The sequence below is a fragment of the Tyto alba genome, unplaced genomic scaffold (assembly GCF_018691265.1).
Source record: "Tyto alba isolate M040663 unplaced genomic scaffold, T.alba_DEE_v4.0 Super-Scaffold_20000015, whole genome shotgun sequence".
In the NCBI taxonomy this organism is placed as follows: Eukaryota; Metazoa; Chordata; class Aves; order Strigiformes; family Tytonidae; genus Tyto; species Tyto alba.
Window position 1 is genome coordinate 66,909 of NW_024881289.1, and position 12,940 is coordinate 79,848.

A 12,940-nucleotide genomic window follows, 5' to 3' on the forward strand; every position below is an offset into this window, starting at 1 on the left:
TATCCCAAGGTACCTTGCAGTCTAGAGCCTGCCATGAAACAACAAGCCCCAGAGAGAGCTGTGCCCTCCTTCCTCTGCACCATGGGCAGTAAGGGAGCCTCTTGCCCACAGCAACTGGAGCTCAGTCATTGTTCTGCACTTGCACTTGGCACATCTCCTGTCCTTTCTCCTTGACTCTCCAGCCCCTCTCCCACATAGCAACTCCTTGAGACCAGCACAGCATTGCCCCAGGGGCTGGTGTGGCAGAGCCCTCTTTCACCAGCCTTCCCAGCTATGTGCAGGGAAGAAGGAAGCCCCCTTGATGCCCCAGGAAGCGTCCACGAGGCAGCACCCACAAAATCCTCTCTTCCTGCTCCCACTTTGCGCTCCAACAATCCTTCTGCTTGGAAGGCAGGCCAGGGAGTCTGAGACTGCATACTTCTTCTTCAATAGGCTCACACCAGCAGAGCATTGCTTCTCCCTCTGGGTCATAAAATACCCTGAGGACAGTCATTTTGCAGCTTCTCTGGTTCTCTGTTCCCATCCATAGGCACCCTCAGGGTAATGATTTTTGTTCCTGTAGCCAGTTACAAACTGCCTGGTCAATTTCTGACCACAGCTCTCATCGTCCAGCCACCACAGTAGCCTCCTTGTAGGCACTCGGAGGCTCCTATCAAATCCCTCCTAAGCATTTTCTTCTCCCTGCTAAGCAAGCCCTGTGTCCTCAGGCCTCCCTCACAAGGCCAGAGTCCCTGGCGCCTGTCTAGCCTAGGGAACCTCCACTGAACTTGCTCCACTTTATCATCACTTTTACATAGTTCCCTACATAGTCCTTCTTCCCCTTTTCTGGAAAAGAAGGCACCTTTTCCTTCTCATTATCATCAGGGAGCTACCCTGCCTCTGATCCCAAAGCTGAAGAGCACCTGAGATGCATCCTTCTCTCTTTCGGACGCGGTGGCACAGATGGTAATTGCCAATCCAGGACGTGGCATTGACCAGCAGGGTTTCAAGCCAGAGTTTCCGTGAATTGGCAGTTCCTCACCTGCAAACACACCCATCATCAGTGGGAAGAGGGGCAGGAGGCAGTAAAGCCCACCAGTATGAAGCCAAGAGGGTCATTGCAGGCTCTGGGGCCTTGTGTTCAGGCTGAGGGGTGTGCTCCAAGGCCTAGCATGCATTTCCATTTCGTCTCCCCCGACACTGGGGCATTTCTCTCCAACACTGCTGACAGGACAGAGAAACTCCATGCTGGTGCACGTTGTGATTGAGGGAGATGCTGAAGGAGCTGGGTTTGTTTAGGCTGGAGAGCAGAAGGTGAGGGGTCTTCCGCTGTGTGAAGGTGGCTCTCTGGCTTGCCAAGGCCTGCCCTCTGCCAGAAAGACCTCGGGAGTGCAGGAGCTGGGGGTGGCCTGTCCTCCTATGTGATCCAGCCTGGCCTGAGCTGCATCTCCCAAGGGCTGGGGAGCTCTGGGAGATCTCTGCCTGCCCACTGAAGCCTCTAAGGTTGGCACAGATTGTCCTCCCCGCAGGGTCCCATAGGGAGGAGTACCATCAGAGGCTACAGAGGTGGCAGCATTTACCATGGCCTTGGGGAAGCAAATGAGCTTGGGAGCACGTTAGTCCCAGCAGGCAACGCTGCCAGGAAGGAAACCAAGGACAAAATACCCTGAGCAAGGAAGCTGCCTGCACAGGCCCATACAGCTGTTCATACAGAGCCCCTCTGGGATCCCCGAGTGCTGGGTGAGACCAGTGATCCTGGGAAGAAGCCCAGGAACATCCTCTGTTGCTTGGAGATCCACTGTCTGACCCCAGAAGAGACATGTCCCCTCCGATGGCAGTACCGCACATGGATGGGAAAAATGCTGTCCCTTTCCCTGTGCCGCAGCCCCTGGAGGGGGGTTTCCTCCACCTTTTTACAAGGCCTTCAGAGACTGGGCCCTGCTCTCGCTGCTCCCACCCACCTGGGCCCTGCAGATCCCAGGGATATGTGAGGAAAGCCCTCAGCAATGCTGATTCTCTGGGACAAGCTTTCAGAGTTGTGCCTCTGTAGAGATTCAACCCTTCTCCAGTGATTAGGTGTTTCTCCTGCCTCCTCTGAATGTGACCTGGCATTTGATATCTTAGGCTTGGGTATGACGGCACGCTCTGTCGTGTGGGTTCAGAAGTACCAGATGCCAGCCCAATGCTTTAGAAAGTGTAAAGGTACCAGGAGGTCATGTCCTCAGTGTCCTGGCTAAGTCTGAGATCCAATAGAGTGTCCCCACATGGGTTTCCTCCTGTGTGACTGCTGGGAGGAAGGGCCCTGCTCTCAACACACAGGCTCAAACCTTGGCAGAAGGAGGAACGCACCACTGCAGCTTTTCCTGGCTGTGTGCATGGACCCTTTTTGGGCAGGCAGTGTGCTGGTGCCAGGACATGAGGGAAATTTCTCTCAGGCTGGACATTGAAACCTTGCCGAGTCTGGAGCAGTCTCGGGAGAGAAAATGGGGGTTCCAGGGAGGGAGAGGCCACTTTGGGGCACAAGGGGACAGCGAGTCCTGGAAGAGAGGACCAGAGTTTGGAGTCAGCCAAGACTGCCCCAGCAGAGGAAGGAAGTCCAGCTTGTGCAACACATAACAAGCTACTTTGGATACTCCTGCCAGATCTTCCCTCTACTGAAGCTCATCCCCTGCCCCCTCTCTTGGTCGCCTTGTTCAGCAAGGTCAGGAGCTCGGGTAGGACTGGAACCGGGAGTAAGGATATCTGGGTAATGGCTGCTTAGTATGAGCTACAAGGTGAGAAACAGGAGAGGCAATAACTTACACAGGCAGATGGACACACTGTCCAACCTGGGGGCAAAGGGAGGCAGCAGCAGAGACCACAAGTGCAAGGACTGAACCTTCAGCTGCTGGGCCATGAATGTATCATTTCAGGTGCACCATGGAAGAGGTTCTACTGGAAACTACCTAACCTGGTCCAAGTAGGCAAAAGCAAGATTCTCAGCGGTTACCAACCTGGCTCTTGTAAGAGAGGGCATGCGAGGCTCGTACAAAGAGCTCTGCCACTCCCTTGAAAGGCCCGGTGAGTAGAGAGCGGCCAGTGGTCCTGGAGGAAGACTGCACTTGGTGATGTCCACGGAGATGGAGAGACAGCCAGGCTCAGCCAGGAGTAGAAGGCACCACGAGGGTGGCCTCAGGGGAAAGACAGTGCTTGTGAAGGAGGTCCCATGTGTAACGGTAAGCACTCTGGGCTCTGAATCCAGCGGTCTGAGTTCAAATCTCAGTGGGACCTCAGCCTTTCAGCTCTCCCAGGACATTTCTCGACATGGTTACACATAACAGCCTTTCTGTCAGCTCTAATCAGGTTGACCTTACTCTGATCTTCCTTCCTTTCCTGTGCTCCCAGCCATGGGACTGAAATCAGTGCTCGCTTTTGTGCCTTGTGCCCACCAAACCTCTGCAGCTTTCTTGAGCAGTGGCCCCCAGCTCCTGTCTGCTCCATTCAGCTTGACCGCTGCTCCTGCCTGAGGGCTTCCAGCATTGGCCCACCCAATCACACAACACATGGGGTGGAGAACATGCAGACGAAGCCCAGCTCAAAGCAGGCACAAGTAGAGGAGGCTCTTCCAGGACTTCTCTGGTCATATATTGGACATATCGAAAGATGGACACTCTACAGTACTCCCTGGGAAACTGTTTCCCATGTTGACCAGCCTCACAGTAAGACAGGGCTCCTGTGTGAGGCACTACTTGTACTTCAAATCCTGTCCATTACTTCTTGATCTCTCCATTCCACTAACCCTTTGCTGTCTCTCTTTTTCCTTCTTCAATATTTTCGGTGCTCTCATACAAGATCAGGGAGCTCCACCCACAACTGTGGGTGCCCCAAGATTGGCGACAGACTCAACGTCACAGCACAGAAAGGTTCTCCCTTTCACTTGCAGAGGACTTGGCAAAACGGGGAAGGAGCAGAAAAAAAAACCACGACATTAGCCTCCAGCTATGCTGCACAAAGTCTTTAATGAGAAGGAGGAAATGCAGTGGCACAGAATAGAGACCAAGAAACACATCTGCAGTGTTGAGGAATGCACACAGTATGGCCAGTATCCTAAGGACAAACTGCACACAAAGTGCTTTCCTTTTCCCATTCTGCTCACCCTGGTGGCAATGGCAGCCCACCAAGAGCGGTCCCTAACTCCAGCACCCTCTCCCCTTCAGCAGGGGGTTCAGCAAAGCAGAAGAGAACGAGCCCTTTCTGGAGGGCTCAGAGAAAAGAAGAGCTAGAGGAGACATGGCCACGCCAGCCGTGCAGCGAGGAGAAGTGGACACAGGTCACTCCTGCCAGGTGGCATGAGGACACCCAGCCTGCCTGCAAGACATGTCCATGACCTGCTGCTGCAGGGTCCCGTCTTCCATCCTACTGCTCCCGAGGGGATGAGCCGCCAGCTTCAGCAGTTCAGACTGCAGCGGGGGAAAGGCAGACACATCCCGGACCCCGCCCAGACCAAGGGAGCCCCCAGAAGAGATGGGAACTCCACTGGCACTGAGGGAGCTCCCAACAGCAGCTGACAGAGACGATCCCACGGCCGTGCTCTGAGGGAAAGAGTTGAGGATGGGGCCCGGCAGGGTCACCACCACCGGCGAGGGCTCGATGAACACCGTCGAGTCAGCGCAGCGGGCAACACAGGGCTCACTGCAGCTGCTTGCAAGTGGGGTTGGGCCAGAGGCACAGCAGGGCCGTGGGGGACAGGGTCTGAAGCAAGACATCTCTCTGTGAAGGAAGCAAAGCTGCAACACAGAGCAGGAAGGAAACACAGACCAAAACATCAACTTGGCTCTCATGTCCACAGCTCTCTCTGCAGATACACTTTGCTGCTCTCCACCTCCATTTCCAGCTGCAGGTGCAGGAAATGCCTGCACCTGATCTCTCTAACACACACAACGTGCATGACGTATTCCCCTAAGTTGGATTTGAAACACTGGGAGCAAAGATGTGCCTAACTGGCTGCTGATTGCACCAGGACCTCCTACTGCATTTCCCAGTACAATAGCACAGATGAAGATTGATGCAAGTATCCCAGCACAAATGGGCTGCGTTGAATGGGTGTCTCAGAAATCACCTCTTAAACACACATAGTCTTCTTACAGCTCGTAATGCACTCCTCTGAGTAGCACAGTGCAGGAACATTGACCCACTTTGTGATAGGACCAAGCCCAGTGGGTTTAAAGCACCTGATCATACCCCGTCTCCAGAACAACTGTTGTTGCATTGATGAAGCACTTGGCCATTTGGTTAGAGAGCATCTGCTGCAGGCATAAGTTCTGGTGAGGCAGACACCACTAAAGCTGAGCCCCATTGATACCCTTCTGCTTGAAAGAACACCCTCTTCCCATTTCTCCGCATCCACTTCGAGCAAAAGGGACAGAGGCGACAGCCCTTCAACCATTCAAGCTGCGGCAGAGAAATACCAACGTGAGACGCCACCATGGCAGCAATTCTGCCTACAGAGAGAGACACGAAGCAGACCCAGACTTACCTCGTTCCTTCAGGAAAGGGAAGCAAGAGAGGAGGATGCAGAGCCTGAAGCAGCGCAGGCTTTTATGCTGTGTCCCAGAGCCCTGTGGGGCCACAAACATTCCTTGCTCATGAGGCATGTAAACACATAGCAGCTGCCACTTGGGAAGACCTTGCTGGTGATTAAACCTTTAGCTCTTTCATCTGAAATTCTTTTCTCTGACTTTGATTCCAACTAGCATCAAAGAGCGCGTTATGGAACACTTTGGGCTGGAAGGGACCTTTCAGAACATGTAATTCTGACTCTCCTACCATGGGCAGGGACACCTTCCACTGGACCAGGTTACTCAAAGCTTCATCTAATTTGGCATTAATCACTTCCAGGGAGGGGCATCCACAACTGCGCTGGACATCCTGTTTCAGTGTCTCACCATTTCACTCATTGACGAGGTACAGGTTCTTTCCTCTTCCTTTGTTCTCCTATGTACCTGAAGAAACTCTTCTTGTTACTTTTCATACCCCTAGCCAAGTTCAGCTCCAGAAATTCCTTGGACTTCCCGATATCCTCCTTGCACTTCAAGGCCATTTGCCTATAATCTCCCCACAATGTCTATCCCTGCCTCTGCTGCCTATTCCTTTTGGTTTTGTGTTTTATTTTTCTGAGAGGTCTTGATGTTACCAAGTGGCCTCCTGCCTTCCCTGCCCGACAACTTGCATGTCGGGATTGAGAGCTCTTGCTCCCTCAGAAAAATGTCTTTCATATCTCCCAGCTCTGGTTTGCTCCTATACCTCTGAGGGTAGTTTCCCAAGGGATCCCATGCACTAGTGTCCTAAACGGGCAACCGCTTGCCTTTCTGAGGTTTAGGTTCCTGACTCTACTTATTACCTGTCCTGCACTCCTCAAAACTGAGAAATCCACCAGGGCGTGACTGCTGCAGCCCAGGCTACCTCCAATCTTGACCTCTCTGATTGCTCTTGCACTCTAGTAAACAACACGTCCACCAGTGCCTCTCCTCTGGTCAGGCTCTGCGTCACATGTACTTGGACGTTGTCCTCAACACACTCCAGTAGTTCCCTGGGTTGCTTGTAGTTCGCTGTGCCGCTTCGCCAGCAGATGTCCTGGAGGTTGAGTTCTCCTATCAGATCAGGGCCTGGTGAGTGTGAAGTTTCCTAATATTGAAATGATCCATCTGAATCTCTGTATCCCAGATTCATAAGGGCAATCAACTCCAAGGTCTCGGGGAAGCCTGGAGGAAGATTTTAGGTGACGTTGTGTCATACGGATTGCCTTTGTCACTTTGCCCTCTTCATGGTGAGCTTGTCCACCAATCATGCTGAAAATCAGCTACGAAGATGGACACCTCGAGTTATCTCTGAAGTGTTTTCAGTGCTGGCACTCAAGCGAACCCTAAGAGACATCTGCCCAAGCGTCATAGTAGACACACAGTAGAGACTTGAGAAGTTGAGGTGGAAGATCAAGACTACCCAATCCTATACAAGAGAAGACTCACCACCTCAGGGATATGGAAAAGCTCAATGACAAGAAAGGATCATTGTGGGCTGGAGCAAAGCCCATTGCATGTAGGATTGAGGGCCATGAGGATCTTCCTCACGCTCAAACAGCTCTGCCACAGCCTGTTTTTTATGACCACATGTCCAGGGAATGAAGGCACATTTGTAACAACAGGGAGCAGACCAGAGGATCAGGCAGGTCTCTTTCAGGTAATGTCTCCATGGGATCTCCATCGCCATATCCCTTGATTAACTTAACATTAAGCTTGGTCTGCTCAGAGCAGGAGGTTGTCCCAGAGCCATTCCAGAAGAACCATCCATCCCACATCATTCTGGGCTGCACTCACTCTCGTGGGTCCCTGAGCAGCCACTGGCAGGCAATGCCTTAGAAGGCAGAAGCTGCACGAGTTGCACAGAAGCACCAGTTGATTCAGGAATGGTGCTAAAATGTGCTTTTCCTTACAGAAAGCCGCAAATTGGGACTATGAGGTCTGGTATCCCTGGCACAACTGAGGCTGGGCGACCGTGTCCACTGACGTCCACAGCAGGGTGAGTCACGCTGGCCAGCAGCTCTGGGTTTTTCCCAACTCTTCCACATCATGATGACTCCCAGGTGCTCTGAGACAGATCCGATGTGTCTTTGTAGCGTGAAATGCATGGCATTGGCCACCCCCTCTCTGAATCAGGAAAAAGGGCCATGAGGTTTTCATTCCCTGCCGTTCACCTCTCCTCCTAATCAGGCAAGCCACACCTCCATCCTCTGGGATGACCTTACAGAGCCAAACGTGTCAATTTGAGTGTGGGTCTCCTTCAGGGAAGGATGCGGGCAAGTTTTGATCACAAAACCAGTCTGTGGTAGAGCCTGATGAGCGTAAACAAGGTCCCTGTGGCCATCATCACCCCTGCCCACAGGGGGCTTCCCTCCACCTCACAGTGGTCTTTCCTTTCCATTGAGCTTTGCCACGTCCCTGGAGTCGTGCGTCTCTCCTCCCATATGGGATTGTGCAGTCTTGAACTTCTGCCTGAAATTACCCATTGCGTCCTGTGTGTCTACGATCACCCAAGAAGAGAATTGTCCCTCTGGTTTTAGACTGAGTGCCTGCAAAGAAAACATTTGAGAGAAGACTTGAGGTGCCCTGTATGGTTGAATTTCACCATGACACGTGGACAAGTTAACAATGAAGAGGGCAATGAGACCAAAGGATTTGTATGAGGCAAATCAACTAAAAATATCTGTCTGTCCTGCGTAAGAACTCGGAGTTAATTGACTTTATAAACCTGGGATACAGATGAATGATTTTGATGTACGATGGTATGAAAAGGAGGACAATATGTGGGTTGTAAGAAGCGAGGGCTTAATCACCAGGGAAGCCTTGGGAAGCGGAAACTCCTAGGTGTTCAGATGCTTCATGAGCAAGGAATGTTCGTGGCCCCACAGGGCTCTGGGACACAGCATAAAAGCCTGCGCTGCTCCAGGACCTGCATCCTCCTCTCTTGCTTCCCTTTCCTCGAGGAACGAGGTAAGTCTGGGTCTACTCCATGTCTCTCTCTGTACGCAGAATTGATGCTATGGTGGCATCTCAGGTTTATATTTCTGTGGCCTCAGCTTGGCCCTGCAATTGAACTGTTGAAGGGCTGTCACCTCTGTCCCTTTTAATGGATGTGACTGCGGAGAGCTGGGTAGAGGGTGTTCTTTCAAGCAGAAGGGTATCAATGGGGCTCAGCTTTAGTGGTGTCTGCCTCACCAGAACTTATGCCTGCAGCAGATACTCTCTAACAAAATGGCCAAGTGCTTCATCAATGCAACAACAGTTGTTCTGGAGACGGGGTATGATCAGGTGCTTTAAACCACTGTGCTTGGTCCTATCCAAAGTGGGTCAATGTTCCTGCACTGTGCTACTCAGAGGAGTGCATTACGAGCTGTAAGAAGACTATGTGTGTTTAAGAGGTGATTTCTGAGACACCCATTCAACGCAGCCCATTTGTGCTGGGATACTTGCATCAATCTTCATCTGTGCTATTGCACTGGGAAATGCAGTAGGAGGTCCTGGTGCAATCAGCAGCCAGTTAGGCACATCTTTGCTCCCAGTGCTTCAAATCCAACTTAGGGGAATACGTCACGCACGTTGTGTGTGTTAGAAAGATCAGGTGCAGGCATTTCCTGCACCTGCAGCTAGAAATGGAGATGGAGAGCAGCCAAGTGTATCTGCAGAGAGAGCTGTGGACATGAGAGCCAAGTTGATGTTTGGGTCTGTGTTTCCTTCCTGCTCTGTGTTGCAGCTTTGCTTCCTTCACCGAGAGATGTCTTGCTTCAGACCCTGTCCCCCACGGCCCTGCTGTGCCTCTGGCCCAACCCCACTTGCAAGCAGCTGCAGTGAGCCCTGTGTCGCCCGCTGCGCTGACTCGACGGTGTTCATCGAGCCCTCGCCGGTGGTGGTGACCCTGCCGGGCCCCATCCTCAACTCTTTCCCTCAGAGCACAGCCGTGGGATCATCTCTGTCAGCTGCTGTTGGGAGCTCCCTCAGTGCCGGGGGAGTTCCCATCTCTTCTGGGGGCTCCCTTGGTCTGGGCGGGTCCGGGATGTGTCTGCCTGTCCCCCGCTGCAGTCTGAACTGCTGAAGCTGGCGGCTCATCCCCTCGGCAGTAGGATGGAAGACGGGACCCTGCAGCAGCAGGTAGTGGACATGTCTTGCAGACAGGCTGGGTGTCCTCATGGCACCTGGCAGGAGTGACCCGTTTCCACTTCTCCTCGCTGCACGGCAGGCGTGGCCATGTCTCCTCTAGCTCTTCTTTTCTCTGAGCCCTCCAGAAAGGGCTCGTTCTCTTCTGCTTTGCTGAACCCCGCTGAAGGGGAGAGGGTGCTGGAGTTAGGGACCGCTCTTGGTGGGCTGCCATTGCCACCAGGGTGAGCAGAATGGGAAAAGGAAAGCACTTTGTGTGCAGTTTGTCCTTAGGATACTGGCCATACTGTGTGCGTTCCTCAACCCTGCAGATGTGTTTCTTGGTCTCTATTCTGTGCCACTGCATTTCCTCCTTCTCATTAAAGACTTTGTGCAGCATAGCTGGAGGCTAATGTCGTGGTTTTTTTTTTCTGCTCCTTCCCTGTTTTGCCAAGTCCTCTGCAAGTGAAAGGGAGAACCTTTTCTGTGCTGTGACGTTGAGTCTGTCGCCAATCTTGGGGCACCCACAGTTGTGGGTGGAGCTCCCTGATCTTGTATGAGAGCACCGAAAATATTGAAGAAGGAAAGAGAGACAGCAAAGGGTTAGTGGAATGGAGAGATCAAGAAGTAATGGACAGGATTTGAAGTACAAGTAGTGCCTCACACAGGAGCCCTGTCTTACCGTGAGGCTGGTCAAACATGGGAAACAGTTTCCCAGGGAGTACTGTAGAGTGTCCATCTTTCGATATGTCCAATATATGACCAGAGAAGTCCTGGAAGAGCTCCTCTACTTGTGCCTGCTTTGAGCTGGGCTTCGTCTGCATGTTCTCCACCCCATGTGTTGTGTGATTGGGTGGGCCAATGCTGGAAGCCCTCAGGCAGGAGCAGCGGTCAAGCTGAATGGAGCAGACAGGAGCTGGGGGCCACTGCTCAAGAAAGCTGCAGAGGTTTGGTGGGCACAAGGCACAAAAGCGAGCACTGATTTCAGTCCCATGGCTGGGAGCACAGGAAAGGAAGGAAGATCAGAGTAAGGTCAACCTGATTAGAGCTGACAGAAAGGCTGTTATGTGTAACCATGTCGAGAAATGTCCTGGGAGAGCTGAAAGGCTGAGGTCCCACTGAGATTTGAACTCAGACCGCTGGATTCAGAGCCCAGTGCTTACCGTTACACCATGGGACCTCCTGCACAAGCACTGTCTTTCCCCTGAGGCCACCCTCGTGGTGCCTTCTACTCCTGGCTGAGCCTGGCTGTCTCTCCATCTCCGTGGACATCACCAAGTACAGTCTTCCTCCAGGACCACTGGCCGCTCTCTACTCACCGGGCCTTTCAAGGGAGTGGCAGAGCTCTTTGTACAAGCCTCGCATGCCCTCTCTTACAAGAGCCAGGTTGGTAACCGCTGAGAATCTTGCTTTTGCCTACTTGGACCAGGTTAGGTAGTTTCCAGTAGAACCTCTTCCATGGTGCACCTGAAACGGTACATTCATGGCCCAGCAGCTGAAGGTTCAGTCCTTGCACTTGTGGTCTCTGCTGCTGCCTCCCTTTGCCCCCAGGTTGGACAGTGTGTCCATCTGCCCGTGTAAGTTATTGTCTCTCCTGTTTCTCACCTTGTAGCTCATACTAAGCAGTCATTACCCAGATATCCTTACTCCCGGTTCCAGTCCTACCCGAGCTCCTGACCTTGCTGAACAAGGCGACCAAGAAAGGGGGCAGGGGATGAGCTTCAGTAGAGGGAAGATCTGGCAGGAGTACCCAAAGTAGCTTGTTATGTGTTGCACAAGCTGGACTTCCTTCCTCTGCTGGGGCAGTCTTGGCTGACTCCAAACTCTGGTCCTCTCTCCAGGACTCGCTGTCCCCTTGTGCCCCAAAGTGGCCTCTCCCTCCCTGGAACCCCATTTTCTCTCCCGAGACTGCTCCAGACTCGGCAAGGTTTCAATGTCCAGCCTGAGAGAACTTTCCCTCATGTCCTGGCACCAGCACACTGCCTGCCCAAAAAGGGTCCATGCACACAGCCAGGAAAAGCTGCAGTGGTGCGTTCCTCCTTCTGCCAAGGTTTGAGCCTGTGTGTTGAGAGCAGGGCCCTTCCTCCCAGCAGTCACACAGGAGGAAACCCATGTGGGGACACTCTATTGGATCTCAGACTTAGCCCGGGACACTGAGGACACGACCTCCTGTACCTTTGCACTTCCTAAAGCATTGGGCTTGCATCTGGTACTTCTGAACCCACACGACAGAGCACGCCGTCATACCCAAGCCTAAGATATCAAATGCCAGGTCACATTCAGAGGAGGCAGGAGAAACAGCTAGTCACTGGAGAAGGGTTCAATCTCTACAGAGGCACAACTCTGAAAGCTTGTCCCAGAGAAGCAGCATTGCTGAGGGCTTTCCTCACATATCCCTGGGATCTGCAGGGCCCAGGTGGGTGGGAGCAGCGAGAGCAGGGCCCAGTCTCTGAAGGCCTTGTAAAAAGGTGGAGGAAACCCCCTCCAGGGGCTGTGGCACAGGGAAAGGGACAGCTTTTTCCCGTCCATGTGCTGTACTGCCATGGAGGGACATGTCTCTTCTGGGGTCAGACAGTGGATCTCCAAGCAACAGAGGATGTTCCTGGGGCCTCCCAGGCTCACTGGTCTCACCCAGCACTCGGGGATCCCGAGGGGCTCTGTATGAACAGCTGTATGGGCCTGTGCAGGCATTCACGGTATTTTGTCCTTGGTTTCCTTCCTGGCAGCGTTGCCTGCTGGGACTAACGTGCTCCCCAGCTTGCCTTCCCCAAGGCCATGGTAAATGCTGCCACCTCTGTAGCCTCTGATACTACTCTTCCCTGCAGGATCCGGTGGGGAGGACAATCTGTGCCAACCTTAGAGGCTTCAGTGGGCAGGCAGAGATCTCCCAGAGCTCCCCAGCCCTTGGGAGGTGCAGCTCAGGCCAGGCTGGCTCACACAGGAGGCCAGGCCACCCCCAGCTCCTGCACTCCCGAGGTCTTTCTGGCAGAGGCAGGCCTTGGCAAGCCAGAGAGCCACCTTCACACAGCGGAAGCCCCTCACCTTCTGCTCTCCAGGCTAAACAAACCCAGCTCCTTCAGCATCTCCCTCAATCACAACGTGCACCAGCATGGAGTTTCTCTGTCCTGTCAGCAGTGTTGGAGAGAAATGCCCCAGTGTCAGGGAGACGAAATGGAAATGCATGCTAGGCCTTGGAGCACACCCTCAGCCTGAACACAAGTCCCCAGAGCCTGCAATGTCCCTCTTGGCCTCATACTGGTGGGCCTTTACACCTGCCCCTCTTCCCACTGATGCTG

General features: G+C 53.1%; 1 protein-coding gene and 1 long non-coding RNA gene across 2 annotated transcripts in view; one reads left to right on the forward strand and one right to left on the reverse strand.

Moving 5' to 3' along the window:
- Positions 1-12,940, forward strand: part of LOC116959217 (feather beta keratin-like) — an 89,901-nt gene that overhangs the window by 48,732 nt on the left and 28,229 nt on the right. The gene's annotated exons all lie outside the window — the stretch shown is intronic.
- Positions 3,959-5,527, reverse strand: LOC122153583. Its single transcript, XR_006165463.1, has 2 exons — positions 5,495-5,527; positions 3,959-5,409 (listed from the first exon to the last, which is right to left on the reverse strand). It is a non-coding gene; the product is annotated as an uncharacterized LOC122153583 (long non-coding RNA).